This window comes from Notechis scutatus, chromosome 1 (assembly GCF_049901735.1).
Source record: "Notechis scutatus isolate UNSWTSFEM ecotype Mainland chromosome 1, rNotScu1.2, whole genome shotgun sequence".
Taxonomy (NCBI): Eukaryota; Metazoa; Chordata; class Lepidosauria; order Squamata; family Elapidae; genus Notechis; species Notechis scutatus.
The window spans coordinates 63,261,186-63,274,386 of NC_142009.1; positions in this window are offsets into that span (position 1 = coordinate 63,261,186).

Genomic DNA, 13,201 nt, shown 5'->3' on the forward strand with positions numbered 1-13,201 from the left:
TTGTCCATAAATGGCTGTTCTTCCAGGAAATTTCACCTACTGCAGACTCCAGTAAAATAACTACTAAATTTAATTTTTACATTAGCTATAGAAGAAGCATAATAATGCTATTGTGTTATTTTTACTAGCTTAAAGAAACAGTTTTGTTATCCTATCCTTATAAAAGAAGGATTTTACTCCAGAGTTAAATTATCTATCTATTTATTATAAGAAACATCTCCTTATTCTGCTTTGGGGAAACACATATTGAAACATCACCAGTAGGTGGCATTCTTGAATTCTCAGTGTAAGGTTTTCTCTTATCACGTCATTTATTAATTTACAAACTCGCTTTAAAAGTGCCTTTTTATCCTGAATATTACAATTTGATAGGTAATATTGATTTTCAAACAGGCAGTTTCCTGAAGCTTTGGGCACAGTCCACAATGCCTCACTGTCCCTGTCACTGAAAGCTGTATTTCAATGTGACTCAAATGCAAGGAATAGTCTAAAGATGCTCATTTTAGTTGATTATTCGGTTTTAAAAATGGCTTTTGATGTCAATCTACAAAAACTAATGTGTGATGTGTCAGTTACATTCTTTTTTCCAGGTCCATTTTTTCCTCAAGATTATATTAGGAATTTCTCATTATCCTTGTATCCATCAATTCTCTGAATATTTTATCCTAAACCAATAATATTTTGGATTTATTGTCATATGCATAAACCATGTTTAATCAAAACATACATGTTTTTTCTAAGCATATCATCTTTCTCATCCATTCTTGAATTGTGAAATGGCTATCACTTGGACCAATGACTACATCATAGCATGCAACCATCACCAAACTGAATTTCCTATTTTCATACGCATCCACAACTGTCTAAATAAGATGTAACATATATTTTAGCCTTCATGTTCATAATTACTCCTTCAATTTCTGAATGTATTCATCAACTCCCCAAAATGATCACCTTTGTTTTTACATTCTTTTTTAAGCTTAATTTTACATACACCCAACAAAATTATTATTTTTATTATTTTTTAAACAAATTTTATTCAGTTTTTCAGTTTGAAAACAAAAATCTCTTTTTAGTGGACAACATATTTCCGGGTCATCACCTTTACATACAAATATGACAGCAATTATACATTCATATATTCATACTTAATTCTATTATTACCTTTTCCATTCCAAATTTTCAGTAAGGAGAGAAACAAACACATTAATTCTAGCCTCTTTCATTAATCTCAATCAAAACATCTTTTTGTTTCATTTCAATTATTTCAAATATAATTCTTTAATATTTATTTTAAAAATAAAAATAAACAATATGTATTTGCCTAATAATAGTAATAATAAAGTTACCAATGTCTCTCCTTGCTTTTAATAGTCTATATTAACTTATTAATTTAGCTGGTTCTTTAGTCTGTCATATTCCCTTTCCATTACACTTTTTTTTATGGATTCTAAATTAATAACACTCACACACAGACACAAAAAGAAAAAAAAACAAATATAGGTTTCCCCCCTTTTACTATTTTGAATGTGGCACCTTAATTATTAGAATGTACCTTTATTCCCTCATCTTAATTCCCAATAGACCATTAATCATTACATCTTTTCAATTGAATTCCGCAGCATATTTTCCCCCTTAATTTTTAATAAGAGTTATCAGTATCTATATTACCCTATTTTCTAAATATTTTTAATTACAAAAATATTCTTATTACCCCTTGTCACCCTGCAGGATCCTCTTTTTAATTCATCAACCATTATCTCTGAAAAAACAATTTCTTTTCAACATTTTACTATTTCTGTATTTCTTTCTTTCATATGCCTGTTTCTTACTACTTCTCCTCCCCCTCTTTTCCCTATATCTTTTCTCATTCCAGTTTATATCCCTCTCTTTCTTAATATCTTCCTTTCCCCTTTTAAAAAATTTTATTCAGTTTTTCAGTTTAAGAACAAAAATCTCCTTTTAGTGGACAATGTATTTCCGGGTCTTCACCTTTACATACAAATATGACAGCAATTGTACATTCATATATGGATACTTAATTCTATTATTACCTTTTCCATTCCAAATTTTCAATAAGGAGAGAAATAAACACATTAATTCTAACCCCTTTCATTAATCTCAATCGAAGCATCTTTTTGTTTCATTTCAATTATTTCAAATACAATCCCTTAATATTTATTTTAAAAATAAAAATAAACAATATGTATTTGCCTAATAATAGTAATAATAAAGTTACCAATGTCTCTCTTTGTTTTTAATAGTCTATATTAACTTATTAATTTAGCTGGTTCTTTAGTCTGTCATATTCCCTTTCCATTACACATTTTTTTATAGATTCTAAATTAATAACACACACACACACACACACACACACACAACAAGTATAGGTTCCCCCCTTTTTACTATTTTGAGTGTAACACCTTAATGATTAGAATATACCTTTATTCCCTCATCTTAATTCCCAGTGAACCATTAATCATTACATCTTTTCAATTGGATTCCGCAGCATATTTTCCCCCCTTTATTTTTAATAAGAGTTATCAGTATCTATATTACCCTATTTTCTAAATATTTTTAGTTGCAGAAATATTCTTATTACCCCTTGTCACCCTGCAGAATCCTCTTTTTAATTCATCAACCATTATCTCTGAAAAAACAATTTATATCCCTCTCTTTCTTAATATCTTCCTTTCCCCTTTTCTGCTGGGTCTTTCTGCCTCTCCTGACTTCACAAGTATTCCCTCTTTTAATTGCCTTCTTAAATCTCAACTTTTTAACCTTCCTTCTTTCCCCACTTCTTTGTAGCGTTCTTGGTTTTAATTGTCTATTTAAAATGTCGTCTTCTTGAATCGACTCCTCCTCCTCTGAAGCTCTTTCTTCTTGTTCTTCAATCGCCATTTCCATTTTTTCTAGGATAGAGCAAAGTGATTCGCCTCTTTCCTGTAGTAATTCTCTCATATTTTTAAGTTCCATTTTTAATTCCAGAAGAGATATCATCATTACACGCTCCTGTATTTTATAATTGTTAAAGTCCACACACACAAAAAACCACTTTTACTTTCCTTCTTTTTCTTTCAGTTTTCTAAGGTTCTCAGTTATTCCAGTCCAGAGTTTATACCAAAAACACCAGGCAGTCCCACAAACAGTCTTTCCTTGCTTTTTGCTTTTTTCTGGTTCTGCTTTCACTTTCTAGAATTCTTACTTTGTTTCAATATTTCTGTAATGTTATATCCACACAAGTTCATTCAAAAATAGGATGCTTTCCCTTTTATTTGAGCCAAATTTTTGTCAAGAGGTGACACTTTCCATTATACAAAGTCTTCACCTTTTTCCCCTATTTTTTTATTTAAGGTTTTTCGAACCTTAATATTCCAGCACAGTCCAGTCTCCAATTTGTAAACTTTGTTATTATTATTCTTTAACAATCTTAAGTCCAGCTTTATTTTATGCCTGTTTATTCCCAAAATATTTTAGTCCAATTTCGTTAAATCTTTAATTCCAGCTTCTTCCTTTCCCGGTTCAAAGCCCTGCTTAGCTGTCAAAAATATTTTCTTTTTTTTCTCTCTGTCCCTTTGTAATTTCGCTGCTCACTTTTCTTTTCTTAAAAATTCTATGTTACCTTAATCACAGGGGTTTAGTTGTATTGCCCAGTTGTCCCGGTTCAGATGTTATCCACCTCTTTCTTCCCTCCTGCACAAAGCTTAATCCAGTTGAGTCGTCCTCTTCGGGGTGGCCATTTTAGACCACCGCTGCAGTCGTCTTCGGGGGGAAAAAAAAAACAAGCCCAAGGGGGGAGATGCGGCTCCCCACAATCTGGCTTGCTGCTTCCCCTTACTCCGCTGCCCCTCCAAGGCAGTTTCAGCCCCTAATCATAATAATTGGGGCTCTCCGAAAGAGCACGGACGATAGCCGCAGAGAGTTGCGATCTACCATCCGTCAGCGAGGAGGCTCCGCCTTCCCACAACATAATTATTTTTTTTATTTCATTGGTTAATTCATGCTATTTCTAATTTACTTCCTTTATATTCCATGTTTCAGTTTTCCATAGAGAAACCAGTTGTTTCAACTAAAAACAAATCCAGTTAAATAACAAAATTGATACATTTCTTATCACATTTCTGCCAAATTATACTGAAATCAAAATTGATTCAAAATAATCTTTACTTAAATGTCTATGGAGACCAGGCCATGGTTGTCCCAAAGATGCTTTTTCAAAAGGCGACTGGACTTTCTGGATTTTCTTTGAAGATGTTTTGCTTCTCATTCAAGAAGCTTCTTCAGCTCTGAAGCTTCTTGGATGAGAAGTGACATATCTTCAAAGAAAATCCAGAAAGTCCAGTCACCTCTTGAAAAAGTATCTTTGGACAATCTTTACCTGAAATACAAGAAAGCTCAAACAGAAAAAGTAATGACATAAATTGTATCCCACGTATTTTGATGCTTCCACAATAAATTAAATATGTGAATGTCATATTCCTAGGATAAAAAATTTCTTAAGAATTTCAGACAGGAAAATGGATTTAACAATATAGTAAGAAGAACAAAAGACACATGTATTTGGTGTTAGAAATTAAGGTTGTATTTTACTCAAGAAGGGTAATTAGCAAAACAAACATAGTTCCCTATTTTTCACCAGATTATGCACTATGTATACCAACATTGTAACTTACATAATTAGATACCATTAATTTGCATATCCCAAAATTCTTCATCTCTTCTAACAATCTGATAATTTGCACTTTATGCTCAGTTATGCTTTACGCTTTAGTATATTTTGTCATTCTAGCAAATTGGGGGTTTTCAATAAACTATGATTAACAACCCACGGTGTACGATGCAAGTTCCATCAGTGTATCATACATAGTAACTGCATTATGAAGGGTACTACATGTCTTAAGTTCTCTGCTTCAACAAGGTCTGACATTTGTTTTACAATAGCAATAGCAATAGCACTTATATACCATTCCATAGTGCTTTATAGTACTCTCTGAGTGGTTTACAATATTAGCATATTGTAAACCAACAATTTCGTATTCATTTCACTGACCTCGGAAGGATGGAAAGGCTGAGTCAACCTTGAGCCAGTCAGGATCGAAGTCTTGGGAGTGGGCAGTTTGCCTACAATACAGTGTTCTAACCACTGTGCCCCCACTGGTTTCACATAAGTTTTACAATACTTATATATTGCCTAGCTCACATGACTCCAGATGATAAGAATATAGAATATGGCATTAGGAGATCTACAAATTCTTTATGAAAAACGAAGGCTGGGAACCATCTAAGATCAGAACTTGCCAAGCTATTTTCCCTCTTGTTTGCAAAGATAAAATGTCTTTTGGACAGATCTTCAAAACCTCTTAATAGCAATTTTAGCAATGATTTCATGCAGCTCCACCTGATTGGTTAAAAAGTAAGTTAGGTAAGGTGATGAGAAACTAACTTTAGGAGAATAAACAACTGGGTAATAATTGTTATTTGTAAGTAAGGATAAAGCCTAGAAGATTCTTTGGGATTCTTTCAGCTCATGTGCCATTTCAAGCCTTTTAGCATCAAAATATATCTGAGACCCAGGGCTGGTGGTTATATTTAAGGTTACACAGATCTCATATATATGCATTATTTCCACCAGGCTTACAAATGCTTTCCACTAAATATGTTGCTTCAATTGCCAATTTCCTCACATTTCAAATGGCCTTTTCTCCCCCTTCTCTTCTCTCAGACCATTCACTTGGGATCCCAACAGCTAACTCATCAACTCAAATATCATTGAATCTTACAAAAAAAAAAAAAAAAAAGGAAGGGAGACTGGGGAGCTCCTTGAACTTTAGAACAGGCAAGCACTCAGATTCCCTTCCTTGGCTTTCTCCCTCACCCTACTCTGTAACCCTTTTCTCTGTCCCTGCATTTATTTATAAACTTCATCAATAATTGAGAGACTGCCTGCATGCATATCTCTTGATGTGGTCCCTGACATTTCCCCATCTTAAGATGCTTATTTGGGTTAGCAAAGCATTTAATTTTCTCCCTTTGACTTGTAAGGAACATTAGAATCAACAGCCTGGAATAAATCAAGAAGTCATCCATAATCGTACTGGAGTGCAACTTATTCTCTGTGGCTCACTGACCCACCTTCTTCAGAACATTGAACAAACAGGTTAAAAGTTCAGCATTCTTTCTGGAGCCCTGCTGCAGAAAAATATATTGCTATACACTGTATTCCTCTCTGACTTAGCTGGGTATTTCCAATTCTGTGAAATACATTTAATACCAAGTGCTGCTCATTCTGATTCTATAAATTGAATCTAATACCGACATATACTTTACATGAAATCCATTTTATGGAATAACAGGCAAAGCTTTGAAATCGTTCACTGCAGGAAATGCCCCTGAATTCACTCCTTAGGAGCCATTCAGTATTCTTGCACACTGATGGGTCATAATAATTTTCATAGGACATTTTCAGAAAACACTTGTAACAAATCTGTCTATCTCTTGGTCTACTCAATATCACTTTTCTGCCAAAGCAGTCAAGGAAATTTATGGGTGTAAAAGAAAGAATTATCTCATCAACCTCTTCGGAAGCAGAGACATTGCTTCTGATCTTCTGACCATCTTTCATGAGAGCCACAAGCAGCAGCAACAAGGCTCTAGAGAGGCTGAAGCAAATAACAAGCCCGGTGATGATATCATAATAAGAACGTGCTCAAGGGAATGGAAACCAGTTCACTGAACATTACATGAATTATCAAAACAGCTTTGCAAAGCCTTGGAAAAGGAAGGCTTGAAGATGACCACGACACTTACTGCCTCTTGTTTGCCTAAGGATGTAAGATTAAGGGGCGACGGATGGGTGAATAATACTGATTTGCATCTTGGGCTGCCCTCAATATCTGGGCAGACTTTCTAAAGATTTTGAATCCTTAACAAAACATTCCAAGTTGCCTGCCAAGAAAAAAAAAGGGGGGCGGAGTAGGAATGTTAATGTAAAGCAAATATGCAGAATGTAGACATATTAAAATTCAGCTTCCATAATCAAGTCAGGTCAGAATGATATGAGTTAAAGAACATCCCATTTGAGGGCATTAGATGAAATAACAGAATTGGAAGGGACATTGGGGGTCTTCTAGTCCAACCTGCCTACTCAAGCAGGAAACCCGATACCATTTCAATGGTTGTCCAATTTCTTCTTAAAAACCCTCAGTGTTGGAGTAGCTAAACATTCTGGAGGCAAATCATTCCAATGATTAATTGTTCTAATTGTCGGGAAATTTCTCCTTAATTCTAGGTTGATTCCTCCTTGATTAGTTTCTGTTATGTCTGGGAGATCGGCCCCGGGTAGATCGGTCCCAGGTAGATCGGGTCGCATTGAGACGCGAGACTCAAAGTGCACATTCAGCTCTTTATTGAATATACAGTTAGGTACAAAACCTACGCTCAGCGCGGCTTTTCTTATAGAGCCGGCCGGCGGCTCGGCGGCCAATGACAGGGCTTTGAATCTCCCGCGATTGGCTCGGCCAATCGCGGGAGGTTCTTAGCGCACCAATCATGGCCGCTCAGTTGACCAATCGAATTGCGGCCCGTGTGGACCAATCGGATTGTGAGGTTTGGAGAATGCTAATATAGAACAGTTTCTATCTACTGCTTCTTGTCTTGCCTTCAGGTGCTTTGGAAAATAGGTTGACTCCCTCTTCTTTGTGGCAGCCCCTTAGATATTGGAACACTGCTATCATGTCGCCTCAGGGAGAGATGGAAAGAAGGCTGTCTTGCCAAGTCAGCTGTATTTAGAGATAGGATTTCAATCCTATGCTTTTTGCACCTGACATGCCCAAGCTAAACTCCATTCACATGTACAGTTGAATTTACTATCCAATACTTATCAAAAGGTGAATAATTTGTAATACCACCGTCCTGATTTTATTTTTTTCTTTCATTTTGCCTATCCTCAAAAAGATGAGTTTTTTTCAGGGCTTATTTCCTTTGTTGGAGATTGCACTATTTCTCTGCCCATATAAACTGTTTTGACCTTGGATCAAATGTCTAGTGAGACAGAAAAGGGAGAAGGTCTTTACATCTATCCTATATGAGCCATGGTGGTGCGGTGGTTAGAATGCAGTACTATTGCAGGCTAATTCTGCTGATTGCCAGCAGTTTGATTCTCACTGGCACAAGATGACTCAGCCTTCCACCAGGCTAAAAAGCAAGAAAAATGTGGGTTGTAGTCTCACATTAGCCATGAAAGCCAATTGAGTGATCTTGGGCTAGTCACTCTCAGCCAAACTCACCTCACAGGGTTGTTGTTGTGGAGAAAATAGGAAAAGGAAAGTTTGTTGGATATGTTCACCAACTTGAGTTATTTATAAAATTAATAAAGGCAGAGTAGAAATAAATAAATAAAATACATGCATTTTGCTTCAGAATTAACTGATAGCTGAGCTAAACTCATGTACTGCATCTAGGACAATTATAACTATTTTTACTCTCCTTATGTTCTAGAGTATATCCTCTAATGAGGGCTTCTGCTGTATTCAAGCCTCCTAGACCTACACCATTGCTAGCGTTATTGCCTAACCATTGGCTCTGCAAAGGGCAGAAGCAGAGATCAGGTTAAAACTGCTGCAGAAAATGTATCCATCAGAATGAGTCACTTTGTCATGATAATAGTTAGAGGTTGTAGGGATCATCATTCTTTACTATTGCTGACTATTATGGGTGAAAGGACACCAAAGGACAGGTCAACCTAGCAATCCTCTTTGTATAAATTTACAAGCTGTTGTTTCTTATCTATTTCATAATTAAGTCAGCTGATTGGGAAGGTCATGGACTGAAGCAAATATAGTTAGCAGCATGCAGAGGAAAATCCACTAAACTGCCTTCTCTTTCTGCAGAAAGTAGATATCTAAAAATCAGTTACTTCTGAAACTATAACTTGTTCTTACAGATATACAAGAGGTGATAACTATTTTTAATGTCCCTGAAACTATATTTCTCCAAATGATGTGCATATATATTTATCACTGGATAAGTCTTCTTTTTCCAAAGATGATGTCTAATGGATTTGAGACTTGACATTTCTTTATCTGAGAAATAAATAGTTCATGTTGTATTGAGCTAGGCTACTGTTAGTCAATGGAGAAATAACCTCAAGGATATATTGCAATTCTACACAGAGAGTACATTCAAGATATACTCTAACCATTCACCAATCTAAGTCAAGAAGACTCCGTGGTAATGAGACATCTGATAGATTATATTAACTTCTCTATCAGCTTGAAACACCAGAATTGTCTGGAACTGAAGCAAAATAAGGCATTGATATCCTTTCACATATTTTGCCTTGAAATAATATAATAGTCAAAATGTAAATAGGAAAATCAATTTTCCTTTACATTATTGTTGGAATAAATATTCAATCCCAAGCAGAAAACTGGATATTTCACCCGACAAACATTCTGTTTGGGAATAGGTACAGGATAGATTTTGATAGGGCTGAATGAAAACACCCCCAAATTTATAATCCTCCTTTTATTATAAACCCAGTTAACAAAATTGATGGACGTTGGAACGGAAGGGCCTTTCCACTGTGCAGGAGTGTGGTGGATTTAGATCAATATTGGTAGCAATAAATTTATAATAATTCACTAAGAGCATTATTCTAGGTCACTACAAGGCAGGACAGGAATGGGATGAATGTAAGATCAGCTAGTAGGTATCATAGCTACCAGCATGAATCTGGACTTTTTAGTGTTCTTTCTAACCACTATATGCAATGCCAAAATCTTAATGACAAAATCATGGTACCATCTTCCTCTGCATATTTACTTGTAGAGATATTGAACACCACTCTTTAGAATAGAACTGGATGGAAGAGAAATGGAGGTAATTGTTATTGCAGCTATATTAATTACACTGTAACCCATGTTGTGTTTTTCTCCTTGAAAATTCTTTCATTTTAGCTCTGCTACTTACCCCTAATGATTTCTTTTCAGACAGTTTCTATTAAGTATATCTTCTAAACACTTCCCATCCCAGACTTTCTTTGTTCTGTGCCTAATATTCAAGTTAGCTTATAGTCATTTCTCCATCTTCTCAGGTTTTCAGCAATATGAAATAAGCATGTGTTTAAATCTTCATTTTAAAAACCAGTGTTTTGATCAAACAGTATTTTTTTTCAAGCCTGGTAATGAGGAGTTTATCTCTAAATGTCTGAAATAACCAAAGCAGTTCTGGAAAATATATTGTATGTTCCTAACTCTCTACACTTGTATTTCTTACACTTAGCCTTGAAAGGAACTCCTATATAATATACATGTAATTTAGGCTACAAGAAAGATGTGGCTATGTTTGTTCAGACCATGTACTTTAACCATACTGATATATAAATAAATCCTTCAACGGGATTCATCAGCCGGTATTTTGGGGGAGATTGAGGATTCCACTTGCTACAGTGATGAATATTTTTATGTGTTTCTTTTTAAACTGGAGATGACTTGTTTTACAAGGGTAGCAATCCATATATCATTGCTCTTCTTGATCTCTCAGTGGTTTTTGATACCATGATCATGGTATACTTTTGGCCAACCTTTAGGGAGCTGGAGCTGGGTGTCAGAGTTCTGTGCTGGTTCACTTCCTTCACCTGAAGTTGATCCCATTCAGTGTTGATAGGGAGTGATCTACAGTGTTGATCTGCTCCTTTTTAACATCTACATAAAACTGCTGAGTGAGATGGTCCATCACCATGGGATGAGGTATAGGATGAAGTAGCACCAGAATGCCGATAATACCCATTTATACATCTCTATTCTGGGTGAAGTGAGTGATGCTGTTGACATGGAGGCTGTGGATGATGGAGGACAACAAACTTCAAATGAACCCTGGAGTGACTGTGGGTAAGGGGCCCCTTTGCATTTGGAAGTTTATCATCTTTAGTCTTGGATGGGGTTGCACTACCCCAGGCAGACCCAGTACATAATCTGGGGATTCTCATAAACAACATTCTTGCTTGAAGAGCAACTGATAGTCATGGCTAGGAGAGCCTTTGCTTAACTTTGTGTTGTGCAACAATTAGATCCTTTCCTGGAAGGAGAGGCTCTTTATTTAGTCATTCATGCCCTGGTCATTGCCTGTTTGAACTATTGCAATGTGCTCTACATGAGACTACCCTTGAAAAGTATCTGGAAGCTTCAGTTGATACAAAATATGCAGGCAATCTTGGCTTCCCAAAGAATGGAACATGTAACACCTCTGCTGTATGAGTTGCATTTGGTGCAGGTCTGCTTCTCCAAGGAAGCCACCCCTGGATCTTCTCCCTTTCTGACCAGGAACTTACAACTGGAACTGACAACAACCACACACACTTCTCTAGCTATTCTGTTCACTCTGTGCACAAACTTTCCCCCTTCTCTTCTTTTCTTTCCCTCTCCAATTTCCAGTCAAACTGGCCACATCTCTCCCCGTATCTGAGGAAGTGAGTATCACCCACAAGACTCTAGCTGTCAGATGCAAAAGACAAAGACCACATGTGAAGTTCCAATTAAACTGATTTATTACTACTCACACCTCTGAAACAGAACTCTACTCAATTAACGGTTAGCACTATTTTGGCAGTAAACCTTTCTGGATTCTGAGAGGTGTGTGAATTGCCATTGTGTGACCTCTACTTCCAAAGCTCATTCTTGCTGGTTTCTCTGCATTTCACCTCCTATTGCTGTTGAACATTTAAAGGGCACCTTGACACCTCCTCTGGTGTAATTAGAAGTGCCAGCAAGCGGTCCCAGTGAGATTAAACCCCTTCCTGAGCTAGAAAACCTCATTATATGTAGACTCATTATTGGAAGCAGAGGAAATGGTTTGTTTTTCTGCTGTCATCTCACTGGTTTGCTAAACAGACAGAGAGAGGTGGAACCAAGTCCAACCTAATTAAAGGTAATGACTATTCATCCTCAGGAACTGTTAAGAGATTCTAGTTTCTTCTTCATTAATAGTCATCAGGTGACATACATACCCCGCTGGCATCTAAGCAGCGTGTAAAAGGTTTGACTGCATAAATGCCAAGACAGATTGGTGCCTGTGATGGCTTTTAAACAGTGCTGGGACAAGCTTCATCAGTCTAATCCATATTTTTCTCTTCCCAAGATCCAATTTGGTATTAAGCTTTTTTTATACTTGTTTTCTTAACTATGCAGCTTCATGGTTTTTTTTAAAAAAAGACCAATATAAATTCCCATAGGGATTCAGAAACAGCTATTGATGTCATAACATTATTTTCAGAAGGAATAGTTAAAGTTGCCTATACATTTCAATACATAAAAAATATGTTCTTAAAGGAGAACTTATCAAAGCAACCTGGCCAAAAATTACGTGTTTTATATTTTCCAAGCACTCTGTCTTTTTAAGACTTCTCCCCCACCCCCCACCCCCCAATTTCCTTTTTTCCCCTCTTTCATAATTTTTTTAAAATTGCATTGCATATCTTATTAATTGAAACTGCTCTCTTCACTTCTCTCTCGACACTAAAAGTGACAAAAGAGAAAGAAGCAGCACTTAAGAAACTGGGAATAAAAAGTGTGTTTGTATGTGATGGAATTCAGACATGCAACTGTAACGTTCTTGCTGAATTTAACTAGCCAAATCATTTTATTGATATAAATTATGTCTCAGTGAGCCAGAGTTAAATGTGCATTTTGGATCCTTTCACTAGACTGCATCATACAGGCCTGGTTTCTTCAACCGTTTTCTAGATGCACTGACCCATAGTTCCCATCAGCCAATACGAGGGACCAAATTGGGGGGGGGGGGGATATAACAACCTAAATATGTCAGTTAAGTGTCCTGAATTCATATGTAAGCATGGTAAAATCTAGAATGTGACAACTTACCAATGAGTCGGTCACTTGTGAGACACAACTTTTAAGCATATCCCCCCAAAAAAAGAACAGTCATACCAATCTTGGATCTATCTTGCACTTTGCACTCCGATAGGGGGGGAAACGGATTAATGTGTAGTGTTTCTTGTTTATAACGTGGATTATTGAACGGGGAAGTACCATGACACTGGCTATAAAATGCATTGTAAAATGAATGTAAATGTTAGCTTGAAGCATACGGGGTTTAAAAGAAAAAGCTGGGTACGTAATTCTGACAATTTCAGTGGAAGAGATCGCTAACTCTCTATTTTGAGGAAGAATCAAAGGAGCCCGAG